Source organism: Muntiacus reevesi, chromosome 2 (genome assembly GCF_963930625.1).
Source record: "Muntiacus reevesi chromosome 2, mMunRee1.1, whole genome shotgun sequence".
NCBI classification, from domain to species: domain Eukaryota; kingdom Metazoa; phylum Chordata; class Mammalia; order Artiodactyla; family Cervidae; genus Muntiacus; species Muntiacus reevesi.
This window is the reverse complement of record NC_089250.1, coordinates 114,639,223-114,654,104: the sequence shown is the minus strand read 5'-3', so window position 1 is coordinate 114,654,104 and position 14,882 is coordinate 114,639,223. Positions and strand designations below refer to the sequence as shown.

The window sequence follows — 14,882 nt, the reverse complement described above, 5'->3', positions numbered from 1 at the left end:
CCTGGGCAGTCAAGGTTAAGGATGAGGGGAATCTACTGGGTGTAAGGTCACTCAATCTGGCCAGAGAAGCTGGTGCCTTACTCCTAGCAAGAGGCAGCCACAATGACCTCCAAGCCCCAGGGCTACATCTGGCATTGCTGAGAGGAGTCTGGGGTTTGGGGAGAGGTCTGAACAGGGCTCTACCTGGGGGAGGCATCAATAGAAAGAATTTATGACCATGGGAGAGCATGAGCCCAAGCCTAGAGTAAGTGCAAGGAGAGAAGGGAGCCAGAGCTGAGGATCCTGCTCCCCCTCTGTGGAGTGTCAGGAGAGGAGGAGACCTAAGTGAAAGAGACCAAAGAAAATTGCAGGCAGAAGAGGAAATGGAAGGAGCTGGCCGTGATCAGTGGAGTCTAATGCAGCCCATGTTTTGCAGAAGTGGAGGGCTAGACACCTATCTTGGTGAGGAGGAGACACTGTATTTAGCAACAGGGACTTCTTGGAGACCTCCTTTTAGCCTTGCCCCTGAGTCAGCAGGCTGCCCCTCTTTTTTGTGACAAGTCTTCCAGGTGTGAAGCCAGTTTCAAACTTAATTCTGAGGCATGAGTTCCATAGGAGGCCTGCCTTGTGACCTCATCCCGTGTCTCAGTGCGGAAGTCGTGAACAGCAGAAGGTAACTTTTTATTGGGATGTTGGCAGCACACAGCTCTGGGCACTGCCCCCTTCCTTCCTGAGGTGGATGAGGGTCTCAAAACTCGCAGATCATGAGGAGTTGCTCCCTGCAGGGTACATCATTCCACTTGCCCTCAGGATAGATCTGCACACAGTTCCCTAGTTGTCCAACATTGCTGTTGTTGAGCTCCCCACTGGCCCAGCTGGAATAGACCAGTGACTACCCCACGGGATAGGTGAACCTGCCCTCCATGGAAATGTCATTCATGGTCAGGAAAGCATCCTTGTTCTGGACTCCGACCAGCTGTATCACAGCCTCATTCTCCGCTGCAGAACATGGGGAGGCCAGCTGTCCCTCAGCCTCTCATCAGAGTCGCCGAGCATCTCAATAAGATTTTAAAGCACCTGCAGTATTGAAGATCTTCTCCCTGATGACCTGGCCATTGGGGAAGAGCACCATTAGGGGAAGAGGAGAGTCAGGTTGCAGATGTGGCACCATCTAGACCTTGTGTTCCACCTGGAGTCTCCAGCCTGACATAAGGGTGCCAGGGAACCAGATAAGAAGAAAGCGAGGCACTTAGTTCCAGAGAAACAGATGAGGACCCTGGAACTCAGGTGCTTATGGGAGAGGGCCAAAGTCGCCCAACTGTCAAATACAGACAAGGATCAGACCTGATTGGATGTGACACTAAAGCTCCCATGTGCACTCTGTTCCTCCCCGTGATGTTACCAGAATCCGGGACTTTAATTACTGAGTAAACAGGAAGGACTGTGGCAGAGAAATGACACTCAGAGCCTGAGGCACCTCCTGAGAGTGGGGAAAACTCCACTCAGGCAGCTGACTCTCACTCGTGCATGATGATCGGGCACGTGGAGTTGTCTGAGTGCTTCTGTGCTGTGTGAAGGGGTGAGGAGAAAGGGAGGACAGGGGTGCATCTGAGAGCAGCCAAGTGCTGACCTCTGCACTAGGGGCAGTCCAGTGTTGGCTTCCGTATGCTTGCAGGTGATGCTACAGCCAACCAGACTCCCTGGACCACTGAGCAGGGGATGACGGCATCTGAGCTCTGCGTGGGAGCAGGAGGAAAGGGTGGGATCAGCTTTGGATAGGGCCCTGTCTTGGCCTCTGTTAAGCTCCATGTGTTGAACTCCACCCTGGCAATAACAGCCCAAGTGACAAGGAAAGTCATTTACCATTTCAGAGTCTAATCTCGCATTTCTAAGGTAGAAACACTACATAAGAGCAGCCTCTATGTTTTGTGTTAAGTATCTCATTTTATTCCATCCCATCCACACCCCTGACTTCCAGGGTCTTGCATGGGAATCTTCAGGGCTCCTAAGAGGGCTTACTGGACTGGTTCAGAACCCAGGCTATGTTCTGAATACGTGCCCTTTTTGTCTGAGTAGCTTCAACAGCAGTTGGAGACAAGATTTTCCAGGGAGTTAGGGTGTCAGCCAGACAGTCTTGAACAGCGTCAGTGTCAGCTCGTGTGCCATGATTATGTTACATCCATGCATCTGGGTGGCTACGTGTGTGTATGTGTCTGTCTGAAGGTACATGGGCCGACTCAAGGTCCATCTGGATGGTTGTGCATATGTGTGCATTTGTGTTCATTTATGTAGATGATGTCAACCGAGTGATGGTGTTTAGGTACACACGTGTTCAAGCGCATATGCCCAGATTCTATTTGCTTCAGCTGTGTGATGTTTTAGTTGTTCAGTCAAGCCCACCTCTTTTTGACAGCATGGTCTGCAGCCCACTGGCTCCTCTGTCCTTGAGATTTTCCAGGCAAGAATACTGGAGTGGTCTGCCATTTCCTTCTCCAGGGGATCTTCCCGACCCATTGATTGAACCCAGGTCTCCTGCCCTGAAGGCAGATCCTTTACCAACTGAGCTACCAGGGAATGAAGGAATAAGCAGGTATATAAATATGCTTGTGCAAGAAGGAAGACATAAATTGCTGGAAATTCTCATCCCACTACTTCAGTACTTAGTTGGCTTGAGTTCTTAGGAGCCAACCCTGTATCTCACTAGGTTGCCTGATCTTCACCTTCACAAAATTCTGCACTTTTACACTCTGCAACTTCAGAAAACTCTTTTTGCAATCACTGAGGTTTGATGAATGAAAGTGAAAGTTTCTCAGTTGTGTCTGACTCTTTGTGACCCCATGGGCTATACAGTTCATGGAATTCTCCAGGCCAGAACCCTGGAGTGGGTAGCCTTCCCCTTCTCCAGGGGATCTTCCCAACCCAGGATCGGATCCCAGGTCTCCTGCATAGCAAGTGGTTTCTTTATCACCTGAGCCACCAGGGAAGCCCAATCACTTCACTTCACTTGATGAATGATGTGGATTCCAAGCTGTTGTCAGCAGGAGCAGAGAAGGAGGAGGTGCAGTTGGTGGAAAGTCCCAAAGGCACAGGACACTCAGGTGTGTGCTCGAGGAGGCCTCTGCCTGCTTAGGATCCAGGCTTAGGGAAGAAACTCTGGTTTAAGTACCTAGGCAGATGAAGGGAGGGTCCAGCATTGGCCAGAGAGTGGAGGCAGCCTGCCACTGCAAAACCCAGGGGCATGTTTAGGGTGAGATACTTGGTGGCCACACACCAAGGATAGGTCCCCAGCAGCCTTGAACCTCAAGGACAGCTTCCTACCCCCACTCTCAGGATCATGTCTGGATTCTCTGCCGCCCTGGTCTGTGCAGCTTCTTCTCTGGACATTTGCATACCTGGCCCCACAGAGGGACGAAATGCATCCTGGGTGGGTGTCCCCTTGTCTGTCATAGGAACCCACCCAGAGTAAGCTGGGTGAAGGTCTGCTGAACAGATGACCAGACCGCATCCTCCTCCTTGTCTTGTGCATCTACTTGAGCCCCTGGAGCACGTGGGGACATGACCCTGTCCCAGCCCCGTCCTTAGCCCCACTTCTTGCCCCAGGTCTGGGTCCAGTCCCAGTCATTGTCCCAGCAAGTCCAATTTAAACCCAAGCCCAGTGAACTGCAAGCCAAGTCAGACCCAGTCTGAGGCCCATACTCGGGGCCTGGCTCAGGGTCAGGTCCAGGAACTCACCTTTCTTGTCCTGAGAGAAGGCATTCTGGAGGCATTATAACTGTCCCTCTAAGATGGCCACCTGCTGCCTGAGAGCATTGACCTCTGCAGGAAAGAGAGGCCAAGTGAACACAAATCAAGTACAGCCTGGGGTCACTCAGAGCCCAGGTCTCAGGAATAGTGACAAGTGGATATGCGTATTGGGGCTGGGGTAAGGACATGGGACGCATGAGAGAAAGAGCTGAACTAAAGAGGGCCTCCTACCCTCTCCACACCCACTAGAGTCCGCAGAGCTTTCTTACCTGCAAGTCCACTTTCTCCCTTGGCTCCTTCCTATCCAGGGTCACCTCTGTCCCCCTTTAGCCCTGGGGGACCCATGGCACCTGAAGGGCCTGTGGACCAATGGCTTCAATAGCCCTGGGGTCACGAAAGAATTGCTGTGTAGTTCCAGGCAAACTTTCCAGCACCTTTCACCTCCCCCAGTACATGGACTGTCATCTCCCCGGCAGTGTGCCCTCTCACTGTACAAATGTCCCTCTGTGCCTGGAAGCTGTCGTTGCTTTCTCTCTGTATACTGACTGTCCTATAACCCAACAACCAGCCTTCCCTGGATACAGACAGTCCCTGCTGCTCGCACCACCCTCTCCCTAGAGACAGTGCCCAGTGCCCAATGCTGGCTCTCTCCCTGGAATGCCAGTTCTGACCTGGTGGCTGGTGGAGGTGGGCACAGTGGAACATGAGCCCAGCCCCACGTCCATTGCTCACCTGCCGCCCCAGCACGTCCAGGGGCTCCAGTCTCCCCAGGGGCACCTCTCTCTCCTTTGAGACCTGCAGGGCCTGGGGAGCCCTGCATGACTGGGGCACCCACTCCTCCTGAGGAAGGAACACATTGGAGAAGCTCAGCTGAGAGTGTGCTCACAGGTACCATTTCCTCAGCAGCGCAGCTTGTCACCCACAGCTCCAGGTGAGAGAGTGACCTGGGAGACTGCTCCTGACGGTCTGGTCTCTTCCAGGAACCGTATCGGGGAAATTCAGTCAGTGTGGGAAATTTGAGGGTGAGGCCCAGGCCAGACCAACCAGGTGCGGAAGTTCCAGGCTTTTCCAGGCACTGTGCACGTACCTTGGTCCCCACCAGGGCTGCCCATGTCACCCCGCCCTTCTCCTTCCCTCACCCACCACATACCACCCTCCTGCCTTTGAGCCCAGTCTCTCTTTTGGGGCCTGGTGTGCCTGGAGGTCCCATGCTCCCCTGCCTCCCTGACGGGCCCTCCCTTCCAGCTAGACCAGGCATGCCTGGAGGCCCTGGGGAAAAGGACCAGCCCGGTTAGTGACACTGAATCTCCTTGAAAGTGGGAGTGCATAAAAGATGAGGATGAATAGAACTCAGACAGGCAGCCTCCTCCTAAAGATGTTGCCCCCATTCCTCCCTCCCCAGGAGCTCCAGCCTTCCCTGAAATAACCTGTGCACCTTGAGAATGACCTTCTTCCTCTTCCTGGTGTAGAATCTGCACACCTACTGCCATTTCCTAGCAGCAGCACGCCACCTGCAGACACCTGCATTCCATGCCCAGCTGCTCACCATGTGGTCCAGGGTCTCTCTTTGTTCTGGGTTCTCCAGCCGAGCCATTGTCCCCTTTGGGTCAACAGGGCCTGCTCATGTAGGCATTCCTGCTCATCCTGCTTGTCCTGGAGAAACGGTGACGTAGAAGAGATGAACATAAGCTGACCTCAGCCCAGGAGGAGCCAGCTGCCTGCAGAGTCAGGGCCCTGGCATTCCTCTGGGGTTCTGTACGGTGTATACACTCCCCTCTACCTGACTGGTCCAATGGTGGTCCAGGAAATACGTGTCCACATCTTCATTTTACAGGTGAAGAAACAGGCTTGCAGAGTTGGAGGCAGATCCAAAACAAGACCCACCTGACTGCACAGAATACATCTGCCCCCGCCCCAAGGCCACAGTATTTAAGGCAGGTAAGTCTATCAGCTTTTACCCTTGACCATGGACTCCCTGGTATCCACCTTCTGAGAACTAAAGTTTATGTCAGAAATGACACCTGACACAAATCACCAGAGGAATATAAGTCAAAACCACACTGAGCTGCCACTGTATACCTTTATAAAGGCTATGATGAAAAAGATAGCAAATAAGAAGTGTTGGAGAATGTGGAGAAAAGGGAATCTTTGTGCACTGTTAGTGGGAACGTAGGCTTCCCTGGTGGCTCAGAAGGTAAAGAATTTTCCTGTAATACATGAGACCCAAGCTCAGTCCTTGGATCTGGAAGATCCCCTGGAGAAGGGGCTGGCTACCCATTCCAGCATTCTTGCCTGGAGAATCCCATGAACAGAGGAGCCTGATGGCCTATATAGTCCATGCAGTAGCGAGAAGCAGATATGACTGAGTGACTGAGCCCAGTGGGAATGGAAATTGATACAGACACTATGAAGAACAGTATGAAGTTGCTCAAAAATTAAAAATAGGTCTCCTATACTATCCAACAATTCCACATCTGAATATTTAAGCAAAGAACATGAAAACACTAATTCAAACAGATATTGAAATCCCAAGTTCATCGCAGCATTTCTTACAGGAGCCAAGATATGGAGGCAGCCTAGAGTCTAAGAATCTGTGGATTGATGAATGGATGGAGAAAATGCAGTTTGTATGTACAGTGGAACATTATTCAGCCAGAAAAAGTAATGAAATCTTGCACTCTGCAACAACATGGACAAACCCTGAGAGCTTATAAATGGTTATAAGTGGAATAAGTCAGACAGAAAAATATAGGTATCATAGGATCTTATCTTTGGAATCTAAAAAACAAATGAACAAAAGCATCACACACATCGATGCAGAGAACAGATTGATGGTTGCTAGAGGTGGGGTTGGGAAGTGAGCAGAATGGATAAATGTAATCAAAAGGCACAAACTTCCTGGTATAAAATAAATGAGTCTGAGGTGTGCAATGTACAGCAAGGTTACTATAGTTAATAATACTGGCTTGCACGCTTAAAAGTTGCTTAGTAGATTTTAAAAGTCCTCATCACACACACACACAAATTGTAACTATGTGTGTTGATGCTTTTTGACATGTCTTGTTGTGCAATCACTTCACAATATATGCAAATATAAACCATTATGTTGTAGACCTGAAATTAATTTATTTTAGGTCATTTATCTTTTAATAAAAGGAAGAGGAAAAGCTATGCAACATTCTCTTGAAAGTACAGAAAATAGACTAAATTATAATGAAACATTAAGTAGTAAAAGTTTATTATAAACACCTGTTCCATATGATTCTCTTCATAAATACATGGGCACATGTAATACATATTGGAAAAACTATCAGAACAGCCTATACAAAAGTCTTCACAGTTGTTCTTTCTACCTGGCACAATTCAGGGCATCTTGATTTTCTTCTTTTTATCTTTGGTGACCATATATTATTATTATATTGGAAAAGTGACCAAAGATTTTTAAAAAGACATGTTACTTCACAAAAGGCTGCCTAAGTCTGAAATTATGTGAGATTTACCCCTCTTTAAGAATTTTACACTCCATTCAGGGAATTTGGTTATTTTGGATCCATTGAGATGAAATTCACATAATAGAAAATTAACTTCTTAAAAATTTTTTGGCTGTGCCACAAGGCATGCAGAATCTTCTTTCCCTGACCAGAGTTTGAGCCCAGGGCCTCTCAGTGAGAACGCTAAGTCCCAACCACTGGGCCGCCATGGAATTCCCTAAAATCAGTTTTTTCAAACTGTACAAATCAGTGTCATTTTGCTCATTCATAGCACTATGCCACTATTACCTCTATTTAGCTCAAAAATATGTCATCAACCCCAAAGGAAACCTCACACCTTTTCATCACTCCATCCCTGCCTCCTCCCAGGCCTTGGCTTCCACTGTTCTGCTTCCCATCTCAAAGATCTACTCTGAATATTTTATATGAATACATACAAAAAATGACCTTTTGTGTCTGGCTTTTTAAACACGGAGTGACCTTCTTGGGGCTCATCCCAGTACTTCATTCCTTCGTATGGCTGAGCCATGTTCTATAGTGTGAACACAAAAGATTTTGTTTATCATTCACCATGGATAAATGTTGAAAGACACTTGGGTTGCTTCCATTTTTGGTTGTTGTAAGTAAAGCATTTATGTGCAACAAGACAACAGAAGAAATCTGTCAGGTTCTGCTAGCTTGTGCATTCACTTATTTGTTCATTTCCTCATTATTTCATTTCTCTGTTCACTGAGAAACTATCTGTGGAACTTAGCTTTCTGCCTAGCACTGAGCAGGATGTAAATGTTAGCACCAGGTCCTAGTCTACAAGGAATCTGTCATCAAGTTTTAAACTGTGAGGCACAGGTGATGAGTGAGGAAAGCAGTTCATGAGATGTCCCTCAACCCATCAGAGCATCCTCAATACGAGAACACACATTTGGAGCAAACAGCACTTTAAGGCTGAAGAAGACTTAAAGAGACTTAGAGAGGAGAGGTGACATTTCAGATTTGGAAATCATTTTCCCAGGGTAAGAGGGTCTGGCCTGCTTGGGTCAAGAATGTATAGGTGGTGGGATACTGGTGCGTTTGATGTGTGGCTGAGGGCCTCTGTGCTGGGTATTGTGTCCTGCTTGTAGTTACAACCTTCACGAGGCATGATACGGAAGCCCAGAGATTGAGCCCTGCATCTCAGACACAGTGGTGCACTGCGATTAGGCAGAGATGCCTGGGCTCCCCCGTGGCTGGGTGGCAGCAAGTACCTGGGAAGCAAGTCACTCTTTAGAAGGGAGCATCAGAGTTTGCCCACCCTTGTGCACAAACCATGGAGGCCATGGGTGGAAGTGGAGGAAAGAATGTCCTTCTGAGTTGCAATCACCATGCCTCCCAGGCAATCATTTTTGCCTCCTCACATCCCCTGAAGTCCTAGCCCTGAACCTCAGTGGCACCTGAAGTATAGCTTTGTGGACCAGCAGGTTGTTCAGCCTTAACTGTTCTAAAATGCCTCATCTCCTGGCTGGTTACATTCTTCTATTCCAACAAGTATTCAATGAGCTTCTACTAGGTACAAGGCACTGTCCTAAAAGCTGGGATTATACAAGTGAAAAAAACAGACAAATACCACATCCCTTCCTCACAGAGCTTAAACTTAGCTATGTAGAAATAGATAACAAAAATTAAAATGTACAGCAGATGGTAATTCATCAGATCAGAATAGGTGCTGCAGAGGTAAATTGAAGCCTAGAGAATTGACAGGGGTGTCTTCTAAACAGGATGGCCAGAGAGGGAGTCTATGAGTGAAGCTGTGAAGGGGATGAGGAGTGAGCCATAGTGACGTGTATGCACAGAGCAAGGACAGGGCCCTGGGGAGGCGGGGGGATGTGTGTGCTCAGGGACCAACAAGGAACCAGTGTGGTCAGTGCCCAGGGAGTTTGGGAGCAGGGGAAGGAAAGGAGCTCAGAGAGATCAGCAGGAGTCGAGGTTGGGAGATGCTGTGGGTTGTGAGTTTCACTCCCATGGGAGATGTGCACCCCAGGAGGGACTCTGTCACTGAATCCTTCTGGGCAGCAATCTCAGAGGCACTGAGTAAGGAAGGAATTATTCCTGGAAATACAGCTCCCCAAGCAGGGTCCAGGTGTTATTGGCCCTCCACGACATGTCTGGCGCATCACCAAGTGACCCAACCCCACCCTCTACATCTGCTCAAGGGTTTCTCCTCTAGGCCCATCTTGTTCTTCACATCAGGTTCTTGGGAACATGTGTGTCAGAATCTGTGGGGGAGGTTGTCCCCAGTGCAGACTCTGGCCACACCCAGCCTTACTGGTCACCATCTGAGGATCCTTGGATCTCCAGGAAATTCCCAGATGCGTTTCAATTGAAGGACAGCAGTGCCTCGATCTGGGGAGCCAGTGTGGAGCCTGGTCTTGGCCCAACTGCACTCTTCTCTCTCTAAGCACCAACCCAAGGCCAGGCTTGGAATGCACAAGAAAGGGAGGTCTGGGGTACATCCATGCACCTGAGGGGCCATTATAGGAAATGTTTCCACCGCACCCCCTCCCTGGGATTCTATTCGGGACCCTCTGGGAGCTAGAGGGAACTGGTACCTTGAATAGCACCCCACCATTAAGTTCACTTCTAGGCATCCTTATCAAGGCTCCGTTCATTAATGCTGGGAACGACTTTCTGTCTGCAAAGGAGAGATATTTGTCTCTTATCCTGCACAGCCTGAGGATATTGTGTATTCCTTGCAGCTTAAATGTTATTTGCTTCTTTTCTCTACAGCTAAAATGCAAACCAAAAAGATAAAGATCTCAGTTGATCCCTCCACAGCCTTGGCTCAGTGCCATTGTGGTCCCCTCGAACTCGTTGGTTTATTGAATTCTCACTTCTCGCCAGTAACACCCAGATCTTCTCCTGTGAGTCAGTGTTTCTCAGACACTTCCCTTAATAAGCTGTATTTTAGGAAACCTCAGGAGAATCCACCTAATTGGTACAGAAAGAGGATGCAACTTTATCCTGAAGCCTCACCAAAAAAAAAAAAAGATGAAGCCTTGGCTCAATTACTTATCACTCTGTGGTCATATGATTTCCATCCATAGCTGCGCAAACTGAGAGTCAGAGACACTGAATAGTTTGCCCTAGTTACCTCTGCTGTGGAGGAAGAGCTATCAGACATGCTCAGATGTGTCTGAAAAAGAAACCTATCTCCTGTTCACCTTCTAGGTTGGGTTTCACATAGCATCATTGTACCACAATTTTCTTCCCGATCAAATGAGATTAATGCATCACTTGTTAGACTTTTGGTGGGATTATATAAGCTACTCAAGTAAGCTCCTAAGTACCGGACTGGGTTATGAAATATAAGGTCCCTTTCTTTCTCTCTGTAATGTATTGAGGGAAAATCCTTTTATTCAGGTTTGAGTATGGAGTCACAGTGCCTCATCCTTTCTTACTCATTATGGAGTTCAGTTCAGTTCAGTTCAGTCACTCAGTCTTGCCCAACTCTTTGCAACCCCATCAACTGCAACACACCAGGCTTCCCTGTACATCACCAACTCCCGGAGCTTACTCAAACTCATGTCCATCGAGTCAGTGATGCCATCCAGCCATCTCATCCTTTGTCGTCCTCTTCTCCTCTGGCCTTCAATCTTTCCCATTATCAGTGTCTTTTCCAATGAGTCAGCTCTTCGCATCAGGTAGCCAAAGTATTGGAGTTTCAGCTTCAGCATCGCCCTTCCAATGAATATTCAGGACTGATTTCCTTTGGGACGGACTGGTTGGATCTCCTTGCTGTCTAAGGACCTCTCAAGAGTCTTCTCCAACACCACAGTTCAAAAGCATCAATTCTTTGGCGCTCAGTTTTCTTTATGGTCCAACTCTCACATCCATACATGAGTAGTGCAAAAACCATAGCCTTGACTAGACGGACCTTTGTTGGCAAAGTAATGTCTCTGCTTTTTAATATGCTGTCTAGATTTGTCAGAGCTTTTCTTCCAAAGAGCAAGAGTCTTTTAATTTCATGACTGTGGTCACCACCTGCAGTGATTTTGAAACCCAGAAAAATAAAATCTCTCACTGTTTCCATTGTTTTCCTATCTATTTGCCATGAAGTGATGGGACCAGATGCCATGGTCTTAGTTTTCTGAATATTGAGCTTTAAGCCAACTTTTTCATTCTCCTCATTCACTTCCATTAAGAGGCTTTTTTGATCCTCTACACTTTCTGCCATTTGGGGGGTATATCTGAGGTTGTGGCATATCTGAGGTTGTTGATATTTCTCCCGGCAACCTTGTTTCCTGCTTGTGCTTCATCTAGCCTGGCAAATCATGTGATATACTCTGCATATAAGTTAAATAAGCAGGGTGCCAATATACAGCCATGATGTACAGTTTTCCTGATTTGGAACCAGACCTCGTTCTGTATCTGGATCTAACTATTGCTGCTTGACCTGCATATAGATTTCTCAAGAGGCAGGTCCGGTGGACTGGTATTCCATCTCTTTAAGAATTTGTCACAGTTTGCTGTGATCCACAGGGTCAAACACTTTGTCGTAGTCACTAAAGCAGAAGTAGAGGCTCTTCTGGAACTTGTGCATTTTCAATGATCCAGTAGATGTTGGCCACTTGATCTCTGGTTCCTGTGCCTTTTCTAAATCTAGCTTGGACATCTGGAAGTTCACAGTTTATGTACTGTTGAAACCTGGGTTAGAGAATTTTGAGCATTACTTTGCTAGCATTTGAGATGAGTGCAATTGTGTGATAGTTGAAACATTCTTTGGCATTGCCTTTCTTTGGGATTGGAATGAAAACTGACCTTTTCCAGTCCTGTGGCCCCTGCTGAGTTTTCCAAATTTGCTGGCATATTGAGTGCAGCACTCTCACAGCATCATCTTTTAGGGTTTGAAATAGCTCAACTGGAAGTCCATCACTTCCATTAGCTTTGTTCATAGTGATGCTTCCTAAGGCCCACTTGACTTTGCATTCCAGGATGTCTGGCTCTAGGTGAGTGATCACACCAAGGTGATTATCTGGGTCATGCAGATCATTTTGTTTAGTTTTTCTGTGTATTCTTGCCACCTCTTCTTAATATCTTCTGCTTCCGTTAGGTCCATATCATTTCTGTCATTTATCATGCCCATCTATGTGTGAAATGTTCCCTTGGTATCTCTAATTTTCTTGAAGAGATCTCTACTCTTTCCCATACTGTTCTCCTCTATTTCTTTGCACTGATCACTGAGGATGGCTTTCTTATCTCTCCCTGCTATTCTTTCGAACTCTGCTTTCAAATGGGTCTATCTTTCCTTTTCTCCTTTGCCTTTCGATTCTCTTCTTTTCTCAGCTCTTTGTAAGGCCTCCTCAGACAACCATTTTGCCTTTTTTTCCCTTGGAGATGGTCTTGATCACTGCCTCCTATACAACATCACAAACATCCATCCATAGTTCTTCAGACACTCTGTCAATCTGACCTAATCCCTTGAATCTATTTGTCACTTCCACTGTATAATTGTATGGGATTTGATTTACATCATACCTGAATGGTCTAGTGGTTTTCCCTACTTTCTTCAATTTCAGTCTGACAGCTTAATTAAATATTAAAAATCTTTAACAACCCTCAGAGGAACCAGTTAATCCAAATCGACAGCAGTTATATTCTGGAGCACAGGAGTCCAAGTTCCAGTCTTTTACTCACTATTTGAGCATTTGTAGGATGGTTGGAGTCAGAAGATTCTAGTGGAGAAACCGGGATAGCTGGTGATGGAGCTGGAGGCTCGGGGCAGCCAGTCTTTGCCAACCAATTAAGCAGTGTTTTAGGTGGGCTCAAAATCTGGGTGAAATCCACCCATTTAGGAAGAAGACCATCTATTAGGCTTCCACAGCAAAAGATTTAGAGTTTCTGAGTTGGTTACAATTCCAGTGCCCACCCCTTCAGACCAGGACAAGCCCATGGTCCCAACTCTACCTGGATTTCCCTTCTCCCCCTGGGGGCCTCTTTCCCCATCTTGTCCATCACGACCACGAAGGCTACCACTGGCAGGAGACACACAGCCTCGGTGCTGGGATCAGTCAGTACTCAGAATAGATGTACATTTCTTCGCCCTGGGAACTCTGGGACTGTGTGAGCAGAAGCAGTACGGAGAGAAGGAGGAGAAGAATGTCCTAGAGAGATGAACAGAAAGAGGGGGTGAGCTCACTCTGAGGATGTGCATTAGGGTGGCCCAGCTCCTGGAGGTCAGGAGAAGGGCTTCCCCCATCTCTTCTCCTATCCTCTGGGGAAAAGAGCAGCAGGGCTCTAAAAGCAGTTAAGGGAAAGTGGGATTAAGCCTGGCCAGGAAGGACATGAGTGGACCAGCTGGACCTCTGAGCTGGTCTGCCAGCAGCATGGATCTATTCTCAGATGCTCTGTGTAATCCCCTTTTGGGCTTGTCATTCCTGCCAGGGTTAATGTGACCAAGATGTAGAATTCCTCTCTGAGGCCATCTGTCACATCTGGAGGGACTCCCTGAGTGCCCTTGGGAGGGATCCTTCCATCCGTGGGCCTCCTTCTCCCTTTCTGTGCCAGTAAGGTGGATGACGTAGGTCTGACAAAGCAGACTGGCTTTCTATCACTCGTTCTGGGCAGACTAGCACTGGGGTCTGCAGTGCTGTCTGAAAGAAGCCCTGGTCCTGAATGCTTGGTGATGTCTGCCCTGAGCACAGGATGGGCGTATGACTATGTTTACCAGGATTTGTCATTCCTGGGCTCCATGAGGAAAGTCCCTGGCATACCTAGAGTCCTGTCCAGACTTCCTGTGTGGAGATGGGACAGGGGCCTCATGGAGGAAGGGACATGATAGACGGGTGCAATTAGCAGAAGGCTGGTTTCAGGGAAGGAAAGAGCAGATGTCCAATAAATCGTCCGGTTACCATCAGACAGGGACTCAAGAGCTAAGTGAGATCAGGGGTGGGCATAGGACATAAGTCATTCCTACCTGGGTTTTTCTTCTTCTCTCAGGTAGAAACTGTAAAGTTTTGACCATGGGAAGGGCTCATGGGCTTTGTAGAGGCTCTAAGAAAGCCTGATGGACCTGTGCAGGGAATAGAGGGTCTCCAGGCAGGCTGAGGTAGTGGGGTGGAAGAGGTTTCTAGGTCAGAGAAGTGCTTCCGTCCAAGAGGACGATGAATTGCATTTTCCACAGGGACTTCCAGACAATGGCATCAGAGATCTGGTGGATGTCACATCCAACTCAACTCCCCCACCTGCCCCTGCCCCTGCCGCCAGTCCAGGAAACACATCTTTCACCAAATAAAGGGAACAGAGTGAAGAGCATCCCTTATTACCCCATTTTCTCCCACCGCTAGCATTGACCCTCCTAGACTGGAACAGCTACACAGACCCTGACTTCCTCAACACCAGTAGGATAAACCAGCCACATAGGCAGGGAGATATTCACTGGACAGTGGAAAATAAATTGAGAGACAATGATAGAGACACTCACAGTTGCTCTCTCTAGGGCTCAGAAGGTCCAGGCAAATTAGAGTTCCTGGGCCACCACTGGCTCTTTATACCTGCCCTTAACCTGAAGATCTAGTTCCAGTCCAGAGAAAAGAGGTGATTTTTTGCCCTGTTGACTCAGTCGATTGTAACCCCTCCCCCCCCCGCCCCCTGGCTTCTGGGCACCTGCCACTGATGTTCATGGCATGAACACACATT

The 14,882-nt window shown here is 47.9% G+C and overlaps 1 pseudogene; it reads right to left on the bottom strand.

Annotated features, from left to right (window-relative positions):
* Positions 1–727: 727 nt before the first annotated feature.
* LOC136157232 (collectin-46-like) lies at positions 728–14,533 on the bottom strand (annotated as a pseudogene).
* Between the last annotated feature and the right edge of the window lie 349 nt (positions 14,534–14,882).